The sequence below is a fragment of the Aegilops tauschii genome, chromosome 6 (genome assembly GCF_002575655.3).
Source record: "Aegilops tauschii subsp. strangulata cultivar AL8/78 chromosome 6, Aet v6.0, whole genome shotgun sequence".
Lineage (NCBI taxonomy): Eukaryota > Viridiplantae > Streptophyta > Magnoliopsida > Poales > Poaceae > Aegilops > Aegilops tauschii.
The window spans coordinates 314,575,654-314,589,743 of NC_053040.3; the positions used below are offsets into that span (position 1 = coordinate 314,575,654).

A 14,090-nucleotide genomic window follows, 5' to 3' on the forward strand; every position below is an offset into this window, starting at 1 on the left:
TGAGCATTATAAGATATCATTGCGACTGGCAGGACCATTTCAAAAAAGTTACTCCGTACTCAGCTGGACTGGCATAAATTACCATGTCCATCCTTTTGACAATTCTAAATCTGAAAACCGTAATAGTTCATGTCGACTGGATATTCCCTCACAGTGGCATACCACAACTACTCGTACTCAGTTCTTATAGCATTAAAGCTCATGCACAAGCCCGTCGTGGTTACATTTTTGTAACCTCAGTTGGTGTTCACCATTAATAGCATACACGCACGAATTGTTTTGCAAATGAAATGGGGCATCAATAATCCCGAAGACAGACGCACACATGAAATTTCTTGTGATCTATAATAAGGCCATAATAATCACTTTAATCTGAGATTCGGCATGCAAACCATGGCGATTCTTCATCTTTGTTCCTGTCGCAGTTTATATAGAATAATAACGAAACATTTTTAAGTTTGAAAGCAACATCCGAAGAACAGGTCAAGTAGCATATATGCACCAACGAAAAAGTCGCGCTACAAGATTTTGCGCCGCCGCCGCCCTTCTCCCGATGCTAGACATGTTATTGCGTGGTATAATTGAAAATATTGTTTTGTATAAAAATTTGTTAATTATATCCTATAAATATCAACTATGAGGCATAATCTATTTGTGTGGAAGCACAAAATCAGCAAATGCGTTTGATCCAATTTTAAACTGAAGGTTGAACTATCCACTCTCACTTTCCTACTTCCTCTCTATCCCATGCAGATCGGCGGTGACCAGCACCCGCTCGATTCATCGAACTGGCAGCCAGATCTGTCGAGCCCGGACTAGGATTCGTCGGCCTCGACGTCCCCTACACCACGTCCTCCCCATTTCCACGGCCGCGCCACCCTCGTCAACTTTCCATGGAAGATGCGAGAAGTGACACACTAGCACATAGGAGTAGCAGTAAGAGACACGCAGATTCATGAGCAAGCAGCAGGAGGAGCTTAGCAAGGTGGAACCATGGAAGTAGCAGAGGAAAGTATTACCTGGTGGTTGACTTTTCATCGTAACTGGTGGCGTGGCTGACATCGCCCTTCCTCGTGTTGGCTGGAGTCGAGCTGGAGGTAGTCCCCACCGCTTATAAGAGAACGACACCACCGTCGCTCACAGCTCAGGTGGGAACTGGAAGGGATGTGAATCCAAACTAGAGTATCCTTGCCTCGTGGGTTAGGACTAATATTGAGAATGAGAGGCGTAAGGGCTATTGATCGTTGAGGAGTGACTTTGGGTTGTTGGGTTATTTTTTTCTCTGTTTTAGATTTTTGCATGACCCTAGAACTTTTAGCGACGAAATAGCACACTATTACGCGGTTAGGGCCGCAAGCAGCCATATTTGCTAGAACTTAGCGCTTGCTCTCCTAATACACTACAGCAGCACTATAACATTCAAATAGCACTACCCGCAAAACAAAAAAATTCGAATAGCACTCTATTTCTTTCGTTGATACGCCATAAAGTCTATGCCTCTTTTCATATGCCCTATTTTTGAAAGAATTTTCTTTACTTGTATATATGCACACAAATGAGTGGGGTGTTTTGGTGACCGGGCTCCATAGAGTCCTTTATTTTCAAACTTTCTCGTTTGAAAAAGCGTGAAAAAATATGCAAGTATACAAGGACGAAATGTATATGTGTGTAAAAATTAAGGATAAAATACCTTGAAATGCGACCTGTAAAAAATAAATTCATGAACTTTGAGAATGAATGGTGTCATGTGTAGAAAAGCCCTAGATTTGTCTTTTTTGCACAGCCCTCATTTCAACGTATTTCGTTTTGAAATTTTACACACATGTACATTATGCCTTCATGTACATCTATATTTTATCAGAATGTTTTGATGAATTTTTAATTTTGCAAATGTAAGCTCCATAAAGCTCGTCCTCCACAAGCAATTTTCACACTATATATCTCTCTCTCTGGTGTCTCGACAGTTGTCGGAGCAGCCATGTCACGTCGAACATGTGCGTGAGGCGATGGGAAGAAGGCGCGCTGCTCAAATTGCCACTTGTTGGCGCTCCAGCGACGCTCGGGACGGGCGGGCGGGCATCTCTGCGCTTCGGTTGTGGTCATCGATCGGCCGGTGAGTCAAAGCTGGTGGTAAAAGGAAAAAAGAAAAGGGTAGCAAGATTTGGAAAAATCTTATCGCGGGCTGGCCTCGCCTCTCGTGTCGTGTCGAGGGGCCACCGGCCCCGGCGCGGCTTTAATGCCCCAGCTTATCGCTTCGAGGAGATGAACCCCACACGCCTCCCCTCGCCTTCACTCACGGCGCCCCGCATGCCCGATTTTAGAAAGAGCCGAACACGATCGAGGAGGGGAGGCACGCCTGCCATCGATCCATCCACCCAGCCTGGCCGCCGGGCGGGCGACGCCGCTGGCTAGCTCGATTCGATCTGGCGCGGCGCGGCGACAGCTAGCAGCTAGCTTGCTACCTAGCATGGCCGCGTCCGCAGCGCCGGGCGCCATCGACCCATCGCTCGATCGTGCCCTTGTATGCGCTAGATCGATGCAACCAACCACCCCTCTCGCGCGCGGCGGGATCGGAGTAGGAAAACCCTAGCCAGCCAGCCGCGGAATGTTCCGGCGCTGCACGTTCTCCGCTCGTCGCTGCCATACCGCGGGCCCAACACGTGCGTGCCCGGCTACCTCCCCCAACCCCTCGGCCTATATATCCGGCCTCCCAACACCCGTCTCTCCCCACTTCTCCCATCTCCCCCATCGATCTCGCAAAAAAAACGCCAGCGTCCGTGCCGCGTGCGGTGGCCGCGGCGGCGGTGTGCGTTGAAGGTGCGCGGCGCGGCTGCTTAGCTCGGCAAGGACCGGTACGGGCGCCGAACGGTGACAGAAGAGAGTGAGCACACGGCCGGTCGTTACGGCACCGCCCGGGTGTGCCGTCGCGGCCGCGTGCTCACTGCTCTTCCTGTCATCCACTCTCCCGCTTCCCTTCCGGCCTTCGCCGTGGCTGGCTGCCCGTGCTAGCACACCGCCGCCGCGTCCACAGCACAGGCCGGCCGTCGTTTTTGCGTCATCGTATGCCGTACAGACTACCCCGCAATTTTGTGTTCATGCCGCTCTCTGCAAGTTTCCATTTCTGGGAGGCTAGAGCGTACGGCGCCGCGCGCGTGGGTACGCTTTCGCGCACGGATTCCCTCCCTTTTCTCTCGGTACGAAGATGCTACCTTTTGCTTTGATAAATTCTCTCATCTTTTCCAAGGGATTTTACCGTTACCCGCTGCTGCTCGCTCCGGCCTTGGGAAGGGAAAAAGGCATTTACTGCGGCGCCGCTGATTGATTCAGCTATAGCTGGTTCCAAGAATCTGGATCTTGAAGCAACCGAGGTTAAAAAATATATTCCTTATGGATCTCCGTAAATTTTTGTCAGATCTACTACAGTATCGCATGTTTTGATTACGATTGCTTTCGGCTTACATTAGTCTGGAATGTTCATGGCAGATCAACCTACTGAGATTAGTCCGGGGATGGACGATCTAGAGGCAAATACGCGCATGGATCGATAGCTCAGATCTGCTTACCACTTGACTCTTTTCTTGCCAGGTAATTGCAGATTTCTTGCGCAGCGCTGCGCTGCATGCTGTCCCTATGTTCTTCAATTTTTACACGTGGCGTCGCTGTCGAAAGTAATTGCGTGGTGTAACATATTTGTCTCCTATAGCCAGCTGCTTGCTGCTGGAGTAAAGGGTAGGGACTGCTACCTAGGTCATTGTCGGGCACGTCACTGTTCCATTGGTGACGTCTCGTACTTATCTCCGGGAAGAAAAGCGGCCGCGCGTAGTTATCTCTAGGATCGATTCTTCCTCCGAACGCATGTGTGGAGCTAGATCCGCCGATCAGTTGATTTAGGCTCAGTTTACGGTTTGTTGAGCTCTACTTTGCCGTGTTTAGTTCATAATTTGTTTAGGAAATTAGCCATAAAGTAGTCAAATGCGGATCAAACAAACACTAATATAAGATTGCAAGAACTCGCAGCAATATTAAACGGAGCCTTGGGATAGATCTAGATGTGCAACTCCTGTTGTTTTGTGTCTCTCGCTCAAGGATTTAGTTTTGCTTGCTGTTTGATCATAGATACGATTAATTCAAAATGGTGACCACAGAAAAAATAGAGATCAATGGTAACGACTTTAGATTACTCTTGAAAGGTGCTGCTCTCTTACAATATACTCCCTCCCTCCGTTCCTAAATATAAGTCTTTTTAGAGATTTTAATATGGACTACATACGGAGCAAAATGAATGAATCTCACTCTAAAGTACGTCTATATACATCCGTATGTACTTCATATTGAAATCTTGTAAAAGACCTATATTTAGGAACGGAGGGAGTAGATTCAAGCGAACCCTAAAATGTTGGTCTTTTTTCAACATAAAATGCAGTTCTCTCTATAAAGCATGTTGCAAAAATAATAATAATGGTACATCAATCTATTTTTTGAGAAGTGAGAAAAACAGATAATGGTACATCAATCTATTTTTTGAGAAAAAAAAAAGTACAGACATAGGCACCCACAACGTGTACGCATCCTCACCCTTATGCATGAATGCCCTCTCCTGATGAGCATCTCCAAGAGATAACTTGAGATTAACGATTTGGTCACAAGCACCTCGCAGTCGACGGGCTGGTCAATAAGAAACAATATAGTTTGCCACCTCAAAAAAGAAACTACCTTTTTCAATTTGTTGAATGCAAGTTTTCTGTTAAAATGCATCATTTAACTCCTCTATTTCTTAGTTTCTCGTTAATTTATTAAGAAAGAACCATTGTGTGCTAGGATACTTGGTATATGTTCCCAATTTGCTATAGTTCCCACCTAATATGGAAGTTTGATTGCCGTTTCTATTCACTTTGTTTTATATCTGTAGTATAATCCTTCCAAGTCGCCATGTAATTAAGTCCTTGTGCACAAGATTATTTTTTTGAAAACCTTGCGCCCAAGAATTAGCTATGTCGGTAACATCCCAATATGACACCTTTGAATTATTTGCACAACTTTTTTTATCCTCACAAATACCACAAATATTCTTACGCATTGTCTATTATGTCACATTATTCATAAACTATGGAGCCACCTCATGGTGGACGGTAGAGTTGTGCGACTTGACACTGCTGCCCATGCTGCTGCTCACATTTACACACACGCCCATTCGCGGGTTTAACCCTGGTCTGCGTTATTCTAGTGTGACACGGTAAGGCGTGTGTGTATTGTGCCGGCCAGCCCGGCCTGTGTAGTGGCGTTCTGTTTATACGTCTTTTTTCTCTAAAGAATATCTGATAAACTAGCACTCTTGCACACAGGACAACATGCAAAATTAAGGGCTTCTTTGATTTGCAAGATTATAAAAGCACGGGAATAGAAAAAACAGATGATTGAATTGACATGGTCATCTCAATCCTACAATATTTTAGGCTTTTTGATTGCATTATAGAACAGACAACTGATTCTTTCAAAGAGGTTTGAGCGGGTGCTAGAAATCCTTTGGGAATCCATCCAAAAAAGTTTTGTAGGATTTAATCCTATGAATCAAACAACCAACATAGAAAAAAATCCCAAGGACTCTAGTCCTTCAAAATTTCTATGGAAATTCATTGAATCAACCGAGCCTAATTGGTTCTCCATGTATAGGGACTACCAGTATAGTAGAGCTTGGGTAGTGGAGGAGTTATGGACCTCTTGGAGTGAATAATCTCATAGGTTAGTATCATATATATGACATTAATGTATGTTATAGTAGTTTGTGATACTTACTCTTAATTATATATTACGTCCGTCCGAAAAAAGCTTGTCTTACATTTATCTAGACTAGTAATAATGTACGTGCAATGCATGTTTATATTAGGTAGGATATTAGTTGTATGTTATAGTAGGTAAGATATATCTGTTGCACGTTGGTATTTGGTAAGATATCAATTACTTTTTCGCGGGAATGGTAGGATATTGATTACATAGCAGATTTCAAGGGATAGCGTTGAGTCAAAAGGTGTTTATAACCAATGGCTGTGGTGGATAATTAGAGCGTTAAACGTGTTTGATGCTCAACATTGGAGCGATTTGAACTGCTAGATAACATGATTTGACGGTCAAGATGGTTTGGATCTGCCCATTTGGGTCTTTTTATATTTGTATAGATATGGAAGTATCAAACAATAAAATGTTTTTAGACACATCCGTATCTAGACAAATCTAAGAAAAACTATTCTGGGACGGAGGGAGTAGTATTATATTGGTTGTATTTTAGGACATGCATGGCTAATAATAAACCAACCACTGGCTTTATCTCATTGCCACATCATTATAGTCAATCTAATAGTCCACCGATATCTATATCTATAACACTATAGTGTACAAATAACTTCGAATGTTAGCTCTTGGATGAAACCAGTTCAACGGTAGAGATGTGTCAAATTGAAGCGTTGTTGGCCATTAGATAACCTCTTCACTTTACCTGATTCTGCCATATGTACTATCTACAAGATTCCGTGGTTGATGAACGACTTATAAAAAAACAAGCACTTCTTTGTTTTGGAATGTTCTATACTTTAATTCTTCAATTTTTCCTTCTAAACAAGTTACAATGTACAATCTTCAAATCATAAACACTTCTCTTTGTTCTAGACCCTTCCATGCATTTACTTTTTAAAAAATTGCCATTCAATTTTAGTTTATGTTTTTTTTATGTCATGCCTATAACAGCGGTATCATAAAGTAAATTTGTCTTTGAAGATACAATACTAAACTACCCAAAACTACAATAAGAGATAGTTAAAAACAAACTTGTTGGATATATGTCACATGAGATCTGTGTTGGATATACCCTACAGTGTTTTAAATATATATTTTTTGTCGAAAAGGAGGAATAACCCTGGCCTCTGCATCTCTTTATGCACACATCCATATTATTAGAAAAGGTCCAGGTTCAAAATAATGTCTCAAACAATATGATGAACTCACAGAAAAAGTTGCCACAACCGGCGAAAATAGGTAAGCTAACTAGACATATCTTAATTGGTTATAAGTATCCCGTGCGATCATATCCCATTGGTTGCACCCATTATCCATAAGCTCCATGTGGTTTGTATGGCTGAGTAACAAGCACGTACGAATCCAAGAAGATGCCGAGAAGATAACCTGCAAAATAATTTGTACGGTTTGTCTGTTAAAAGCAACATCATTCTGGCACTTCCATATGGCCCAAAGTAATGTACACACTCCAGCTCGAATATGTGCCGCAGTCTTAGGCTCTACCCCGGTTAACCAAGTCCTGAATAAATTTGATAACATGGCGGGTGGAGATACATTAAAGGACACGTAAATGGTCCGCCACAATAACTTCACAAGTCGGCATTGGATAAAGTGGGCATTGGATAAAAAGATGTTGTATTGATTCATTCTTATCACAAAAGCAACATCATTGACTACCCTCCCAACTATGCTTCGCTAAGTTATTCGTTGACAAACTTTCTTCTTTATGCACAACCCACATAAATACCTTGATTTTTAACGGCACCTTGTTTTTCCAATGTGAATCGACCTCGGGATAAGCTTGGTGTTTATCCAAGAATACATAGACTTAATCAAGAATACACCTGACACGGAAGGACAACCTCTTGTGTAAGGTATCTGGCCCATCAGAAAGGTTAACCTTCATTAACCTACGCACAAGATGCAATCTTCTATACCATTGTTCCCCCACTAGTGTTCGCTTGAACTGAATGTTAAGACGAACAAAACTCAACACTGTACCAACGAATACTTCTTTTCGTTGTGCAATGTTGTATAAGGAAGGACACTTTAAGGCTAGTGGTGTTTCTCCTAGCTGGGTATCTTCCCAAAATATAGTAAAATTTCTGTTCCCAAATATGCATTTGCCTATATTGAAGAAGTAAGCCTTTGTCCTCATTAGCCCATTCCAAAAAGGAGAGTCAGTCGGTTATGCCGCGACTTGTGCCAGAGTTTTGGAATGTAAGTATTTATTACGCAACAACTACAACTATACCCCATCCCTCCCTACCTCCAATCCGTAGATCCATTTGCTAAATAAGCATTTATTTTTCACTACTAGATTTTCAATTCCCAAGCCACCTTGGTCCTCTAGTCTACAGATAATGTTCCATTTGGCAAGTCTATTTCGTTCTGTTTTCGTCAATTTGCCAGACAAAACGAGATCGATAGAAATCCAATCTTTTTCGTACCCCAATCGGTACCTCGAAGAAGGATAGGAGGAACATCGGCATGCTCGTCAGCACTGAATTTATAAGGATTAACCGCCCCCTATAAGACAAGAGCTTTCCCTTCCAGCAGCTGAATTTCTTTTCAAATCGAACTAAAATACATTTCCATTCTTTGTTGGTTAGTCTATGATGATGGATTGAAATTCCCAGATTCATAGCTCACATCCGAACAACTGTCTATAATTATTTTTTTCTTCCTTGGCGCGTCCAAAGCAGAACAACTCACTTTTATTAAAATGAATCTTAAGCCCAGACAGTTGTTTTAAAAGGCATAAAACTAATTCCATGTTTCTCGCCTTTTCTAGATCATATTCCATGAAAATAATGGTGTCATTCGCGTATTGTAGAATGGACACCCCACCATCCACTAGATGTGGGATTAGACCACCTACACCTGGCCGTCCTCCTTAACAGACACCATATCAGTGACAACATTAAAACAGGATAGGAGACATCGGATCCCCCTGTCTTATTCCTTTTTGCGTCTGGAAATAATGACCTATATCGTCATTAACCTTGATTCCTATGTTGCCTTTCTGTACAAAGGATTTGACATGCTTCCTCCAGGTCCCACCAAAACCTTTCATACGCAAGGCTTGCTGTAAAAATGGTCACTTGACTTTATAATATGCCTTCTCGAAATCCACTTTGAAACCACAACATCAAGTTTCTTTGAATGGATTTCATGCAAGGTTTCATGTAGAACGACCACTCCGTCGAGGATGTGTTGCCCATGCATGAAAGCCATTTTGAGTCGGATGAACCACAAAATGAACAATTTGTATTAGGCGATTCGTTCCAAGTTTTGTAAATATTTAAAGCTAACATTAGGCACACATCGGTCTGAACTGCTCAATGCAAATTAACCGCCTCTTCCTTCTTTGGTAACAATGTGATAGTCCCAAAGTTTAGTTTCAATAATTGTAAATGGCCATTAAACAGATCATGGAACATTGGCATCAAGTCACCTTTAATATTATCCCAACACCTCTTATAGAATTCTATTGGGAAACCATCCGGACCAGGTGCTTTGTTATTCTTCATTTGTGAAATTGCCTCAAACACTTCCTTTTCTATAAATGGAGCAGTGAATACCTCATTCTCATCATCTCCCAGTTGTGCTATGTCCTCAGCCATAGCCTTGTTGAGTGAGACATAGTTCTCTACTAGGGCCCCAAACAGCTTCTATAAAAGCTGGAAATATACATCTTTAGGTTCTCATGCCCTACAATTGTACCCTCATCATGTTTAAGTTTGATGATCTTCTTTTCCCTATGTTTCCCATTGGCAATCATATGGAAAATTGTGTATTATTATCCCCTTGAACTACTTGACCCACTTTAGCTCTAAGGGCCCATTTGATTTCTTCTTCACTAATAAGCTTCGCCAAACTAACATCAACCACTCGTTTAGTTACCTGTTCATTTATGTTAAGCGAATTAGTCTGGGCTTTTAAATTGAGATCATTAATGATATTAAGCAACCTCTCTCTTTACTGCCTATATATACCAATATCATTCTTAGCCCAACCCCTCAAGAACTGTCAGAGATAGCTGATCTTAAACTGCCATCTGTCAACATTTGAATCTCCCCTCTGCTCTGAGAACCATTTCTTGGCTATCAAATGTAGGATGTGCTCTCTCCAAACCATGAAGTTTCAAAAGAGAAGATATCTTTTTTGCCGCAGTGACAGTGGGAGGATCATGATGCGGGGGACGGTATCGCCTCGGTGAAGGGTCACACGGCGTTTTCTGACCACCAAACCTACCGGACCAGCACCACTGCCAAGTCCTCCACGATGGGCTCACATCCCACCACGGGGAGGAATGTATTTCTGCGGCCCTGCCGGTCCCTCGACGAAGCTGCCCGGTGGGCCATGAAACCCGCGGCCGCCGTGATTGCCACCGCCGTAGCCACGTCCACCGCCCGAAGAAGAAGACCCCTAGTAGCGGTTATCTCCATAAGCTCCATATCCATCATTACCCCACTAGTGTCCATACTCGGTGTTCCAATTTGACCAACCGGCGACGCAGCTGTAACTGCCTTTGCCAGAAGTCCCACAGCCATCAGGTTTTGCTGCGGTGGAGGCGGGCCATTCGCGCGTCCAACAGCCATCAGCGTTGCAACGTATGATCGATGATTTCCTGCCGCCATTGACATCCAGAGCCTCGATGCCTTTCCTTTCCCAGCCGATCAAAAACCAAGGCTCGCATGAAGCGGTCTAACCCTAGCAGTCGCCATGCTTGGTCTGGCCGTACACCCCCCCCTTTGCGATCCGTGGGCTTAGCACAGATCGAGCCCGCTACCTGATCCGAAGCATACTCAGTGCCATCAGGAATCGCCCCCTGAGATGCATATTCTCAGAGTTCGATTCGATCTGGGCCGCATGCCCAAGGCCCAAAGCCTGCTTCTCTGCACTTATGCAGGAACACATAGCAATGTTGGGTGCAAAATGCCCAGCAGTGGCGGGCAAGCCTCTCAGGGGTGCCCGCCACTGACCTCCCTCCATTGATCATATACTTACTTGTGGCGGGCGCAGCTCACACCCGTCACTATTCTTTCTTACCTGTGGCGGCTTCACCTTGCGCCGCCACAATTGTATTATGCCGGCCAAAAATAAAAAAAGCTGCCATGGCAGCATTTTTATGTGTCGTTGCAACTTTTTACAGTTTAGAAATAATGTTAGTACCCTAAAGACATAAATAGCACACTTCGAATACAGTTCACCAACTCTCTACTGTTATCTACACACTACATTACAATAAGTGCATACAACATATGTATGTTCAATAAAGTGCTAACTAGTACCATAAAGCAGTGCTTATATATATGACATCTGGATCACCATCGGACTATACATATTATGGTGATTGCGGGACATCATACCAAAGATAGATTTTGCTCTTGCGGCTCCTCAAATTCATGAAGAAATTGTAAGAACGCCTCCCAGCTTGCATCCTTAACTCTGTGGCAATTTGAACCAAATTTGCACCATGGAAATAGGTTCTCCCTCCCTCGTTGGTGACAATGAGGGTCAAGGGTATGCCATTTTTAACAGTATCATGTCAAACTGAACTGTGCCGTCCACGTCGATGGCAAGTTGGCCACACGCATGAACTCGGCCCTTCGCCAACAAGGGAAATGTTGAGCATGATAAAAAGAAAAAATATATTAGACAATTGTGGGGCAACATTACAAAGCCATAAGTTAGAACACAAAATTGAATGTAACATATTGCCCACTCAATAAATTGCCCTGAAGATCTACACAGATTTCATTACAAGTGAGCTCAACCTGTTTACATGCACTTAGCTTTGTGTCGCCATACTAGGGGCATGCTTCATTTATTGCCTAAATTTTTTAGTTAATTTTCTATCATATACTTATTGGTCAAATAAGTAAAAGAAACATACTCAATTATGTATCCTAAATATATGATAAACTACATAATCTTTTTTTCTTTTGACTCATGATTTTCTAGAAATGTTATCGTCCATGCAAAATTTTTAATCGCAATGAACTTATTTTGTTTGCTATAAATATAGCAACTATAATTGTCTCACTATAAATAGAGGCAACTAATAGCACATAGTGAGAGCACTAGATTTTTTTTTCACAGATTTCATTGCAAGTGAGGTTAACCTTCTTACATGCACCTAGCGTTGTGTCGCCAAAGCAGGGCATGCTTCGTTCATTGCCTACCATTTTTAATTAATTTATGTATCATATATTTATTTTTCAAAGAAGTAAAAAACATATTCAATTATGTATCCTAAATATATTGTAAATCACATAATCTATTTGCGTTTGACTCATGATTTGCTACAAATATTATTGTCCATGCAAACTTTTTAGCCGCAACGAACTCCACTTGTCTCATTATAAATAGAGTCAACTAATAGTGCATAGTGAGAGCAGTATCTATCAAGAAACAATCAGGAGTACTTCAAGGTAACATATTTATTTTATATTTTGTATGTACTTCAAGGTAATTGTATTATATATTTAATTAAGGTGTAACTTACTACATACACTTATTATGTATAGAATGTCACTAGTAGAAAACAGGGCTTTGGTCCAGGCCGGGTAAGCCCATTAATCTCGTTTCACTCACGAATCGGGACCCATGGGGGCATCGGTCCTGGTTCGTGAGGCCAGGGGCCGGCCAGGCCTCATTGGCCATTGGTCCCGGTTCGTCTGGCCCCTTTGGTCCTGGCCCACAACCAGTCCTTTACTCCCGGTTCCAGCCACGAACCGGGACCAATGAGATGCCTATATATATACCCCCTTCCCTGCGAGCAGAGCAATGGAGTCCTCTATTTTTTTGGCTGGCCGTGGGAGAGCTTTGTGGTGCTCTAGCTCACCTCCTATGCACATGAGGTGTTCGATGAAATGCCCAAGCCACACTTATGCTTTCTCCTCTTGAAACTTCTTGTCCAAGCTCCATTTTCCTTAAGATTTGTCTAGGTTTGGCGGTCCGTCCTGTCCCGTCCGGGCCGATCTCGTCGCCGGCACCACCGTGGTGACCCTCTTGATCTTATCTTCTTTCTAAAAGAAAAAAGTTCTTACTTGTATGATTTAGAAAGATAATTGTGTAATTTTCTTATTTTTATTATTGTATGTTATTATATAGTGCGATGGTTTTGGTATCCGCCTCCGTCGGCCCTCGTCCTGTCTATGATTCGAATGTGGTATATATTATCTTTTATAATTATTTGTTTTATTTAGTGTTTATGACAATTATGCCGACCAACATGACATAGATTTTTTTATCTAGGAAGTATGTGAACTGAAAATTCCAACCGACTCTATTGTCGAGAGGTTAAATTTAGTTAAAGAAGAAAACAATTACTTGAAGGAAAAATTGGAAAAAAATTGAGGAGGAGAAGACGATATTGGAGTTGCATGTTGCGGATGTCGTCGATGATCACAAGATCAAGATGGATGCAATGCGCTTGAAGATTAGAAAGATTAGAAAACATGCCATTCATACTGAGGCTTGGTATCATTATGCCGTTGGATCAATTGTTACCTTAATTGCGTTTATGATCACATTTGTTGTTGCACTTAAATGTTTTAGATAATTTCAACATATGGTTTAATTAGATGCTCTGGAGAGCTATATGTTGTTCAAAGAGAACTATGTATGTATTTTGGTTTTAATGTGATGATGAACTTCTATTAATTTGGTCACTTCTGTATTCATGATGTTTTGTAATGGTTTTTGACACACTTAATTATATATAATGCACTTCTGTATTCTTGGGTACGCAGATGAACCATTCGTCCTAGCCAATGATTTGGCGCAGGTTTTCTATGTGAAGGACATGTCTACCAAATCGAGAAAAAAAGATAAGGAAGCGAATACATCATACGATAAGCCAAAGCGCCACATAGTTCTTTCAGGAAAAAGAGACATCGTGGGATTGGAGGGCAAGATAGACATGTTTGAAGATTATGAAAAGTTCCATGAAATTCCTCCCTTCAAAGTCAAGGCTGATCCAAGCACCCTGTTAAACGGCGCAATAAGCAAATGACACAAGCAAAGAAAAAGTGAAGACTTTCTCTCCACAACTATTATGATGATGCCTTTGATCTAAAATATCACTGCAGTTACATGTGAAGAAATGAAATGCCTTTTGTAACAGATAAGTTTCCATCCGAAACCCTGATACTTCGAAAGAGATTGTCTGTTTTGTACATGAATGCATCCAGTTTTTGCCGTAACCCTCTCAACTTTTTATAACATGCTATGTGGTTGAAATGATAATACCATGGCAACTTTCAACCTTTTCAGAGTTCATTTGTAGTGCT

The 14,090-nt window shown here is 42.2% G+C and overlaps 1 long non-coding RNA gene across 2 annotated transcripts; it reads left to right on the plus strand.

The window, feature by feature from the left end:
• The first annotated feature begins 2,288 nt into the window (after positions 1-2,288).
• Positions 2,289-13,461, plus strand: LOC120966478 (uncharacterized). Of its 2 annotated transcripts, XR_012187834.1 has the most exons (4): positions 2,289-3,156; positions 3,245-3,368; positions 3,484-3,585; positions 9,907-13,461. It is a non-coding gene; the product is annotated as an uncharacterized lncRNA (long non-coding RNA). The 2 variants fall into 2 exon arrangements; XR_005760237.2 differs by having other exon boundaries at positions 2,289-3,368.
• The last annotated feature ends 629 nt before the right edge of the window (positions 13,462-14,090 follow it).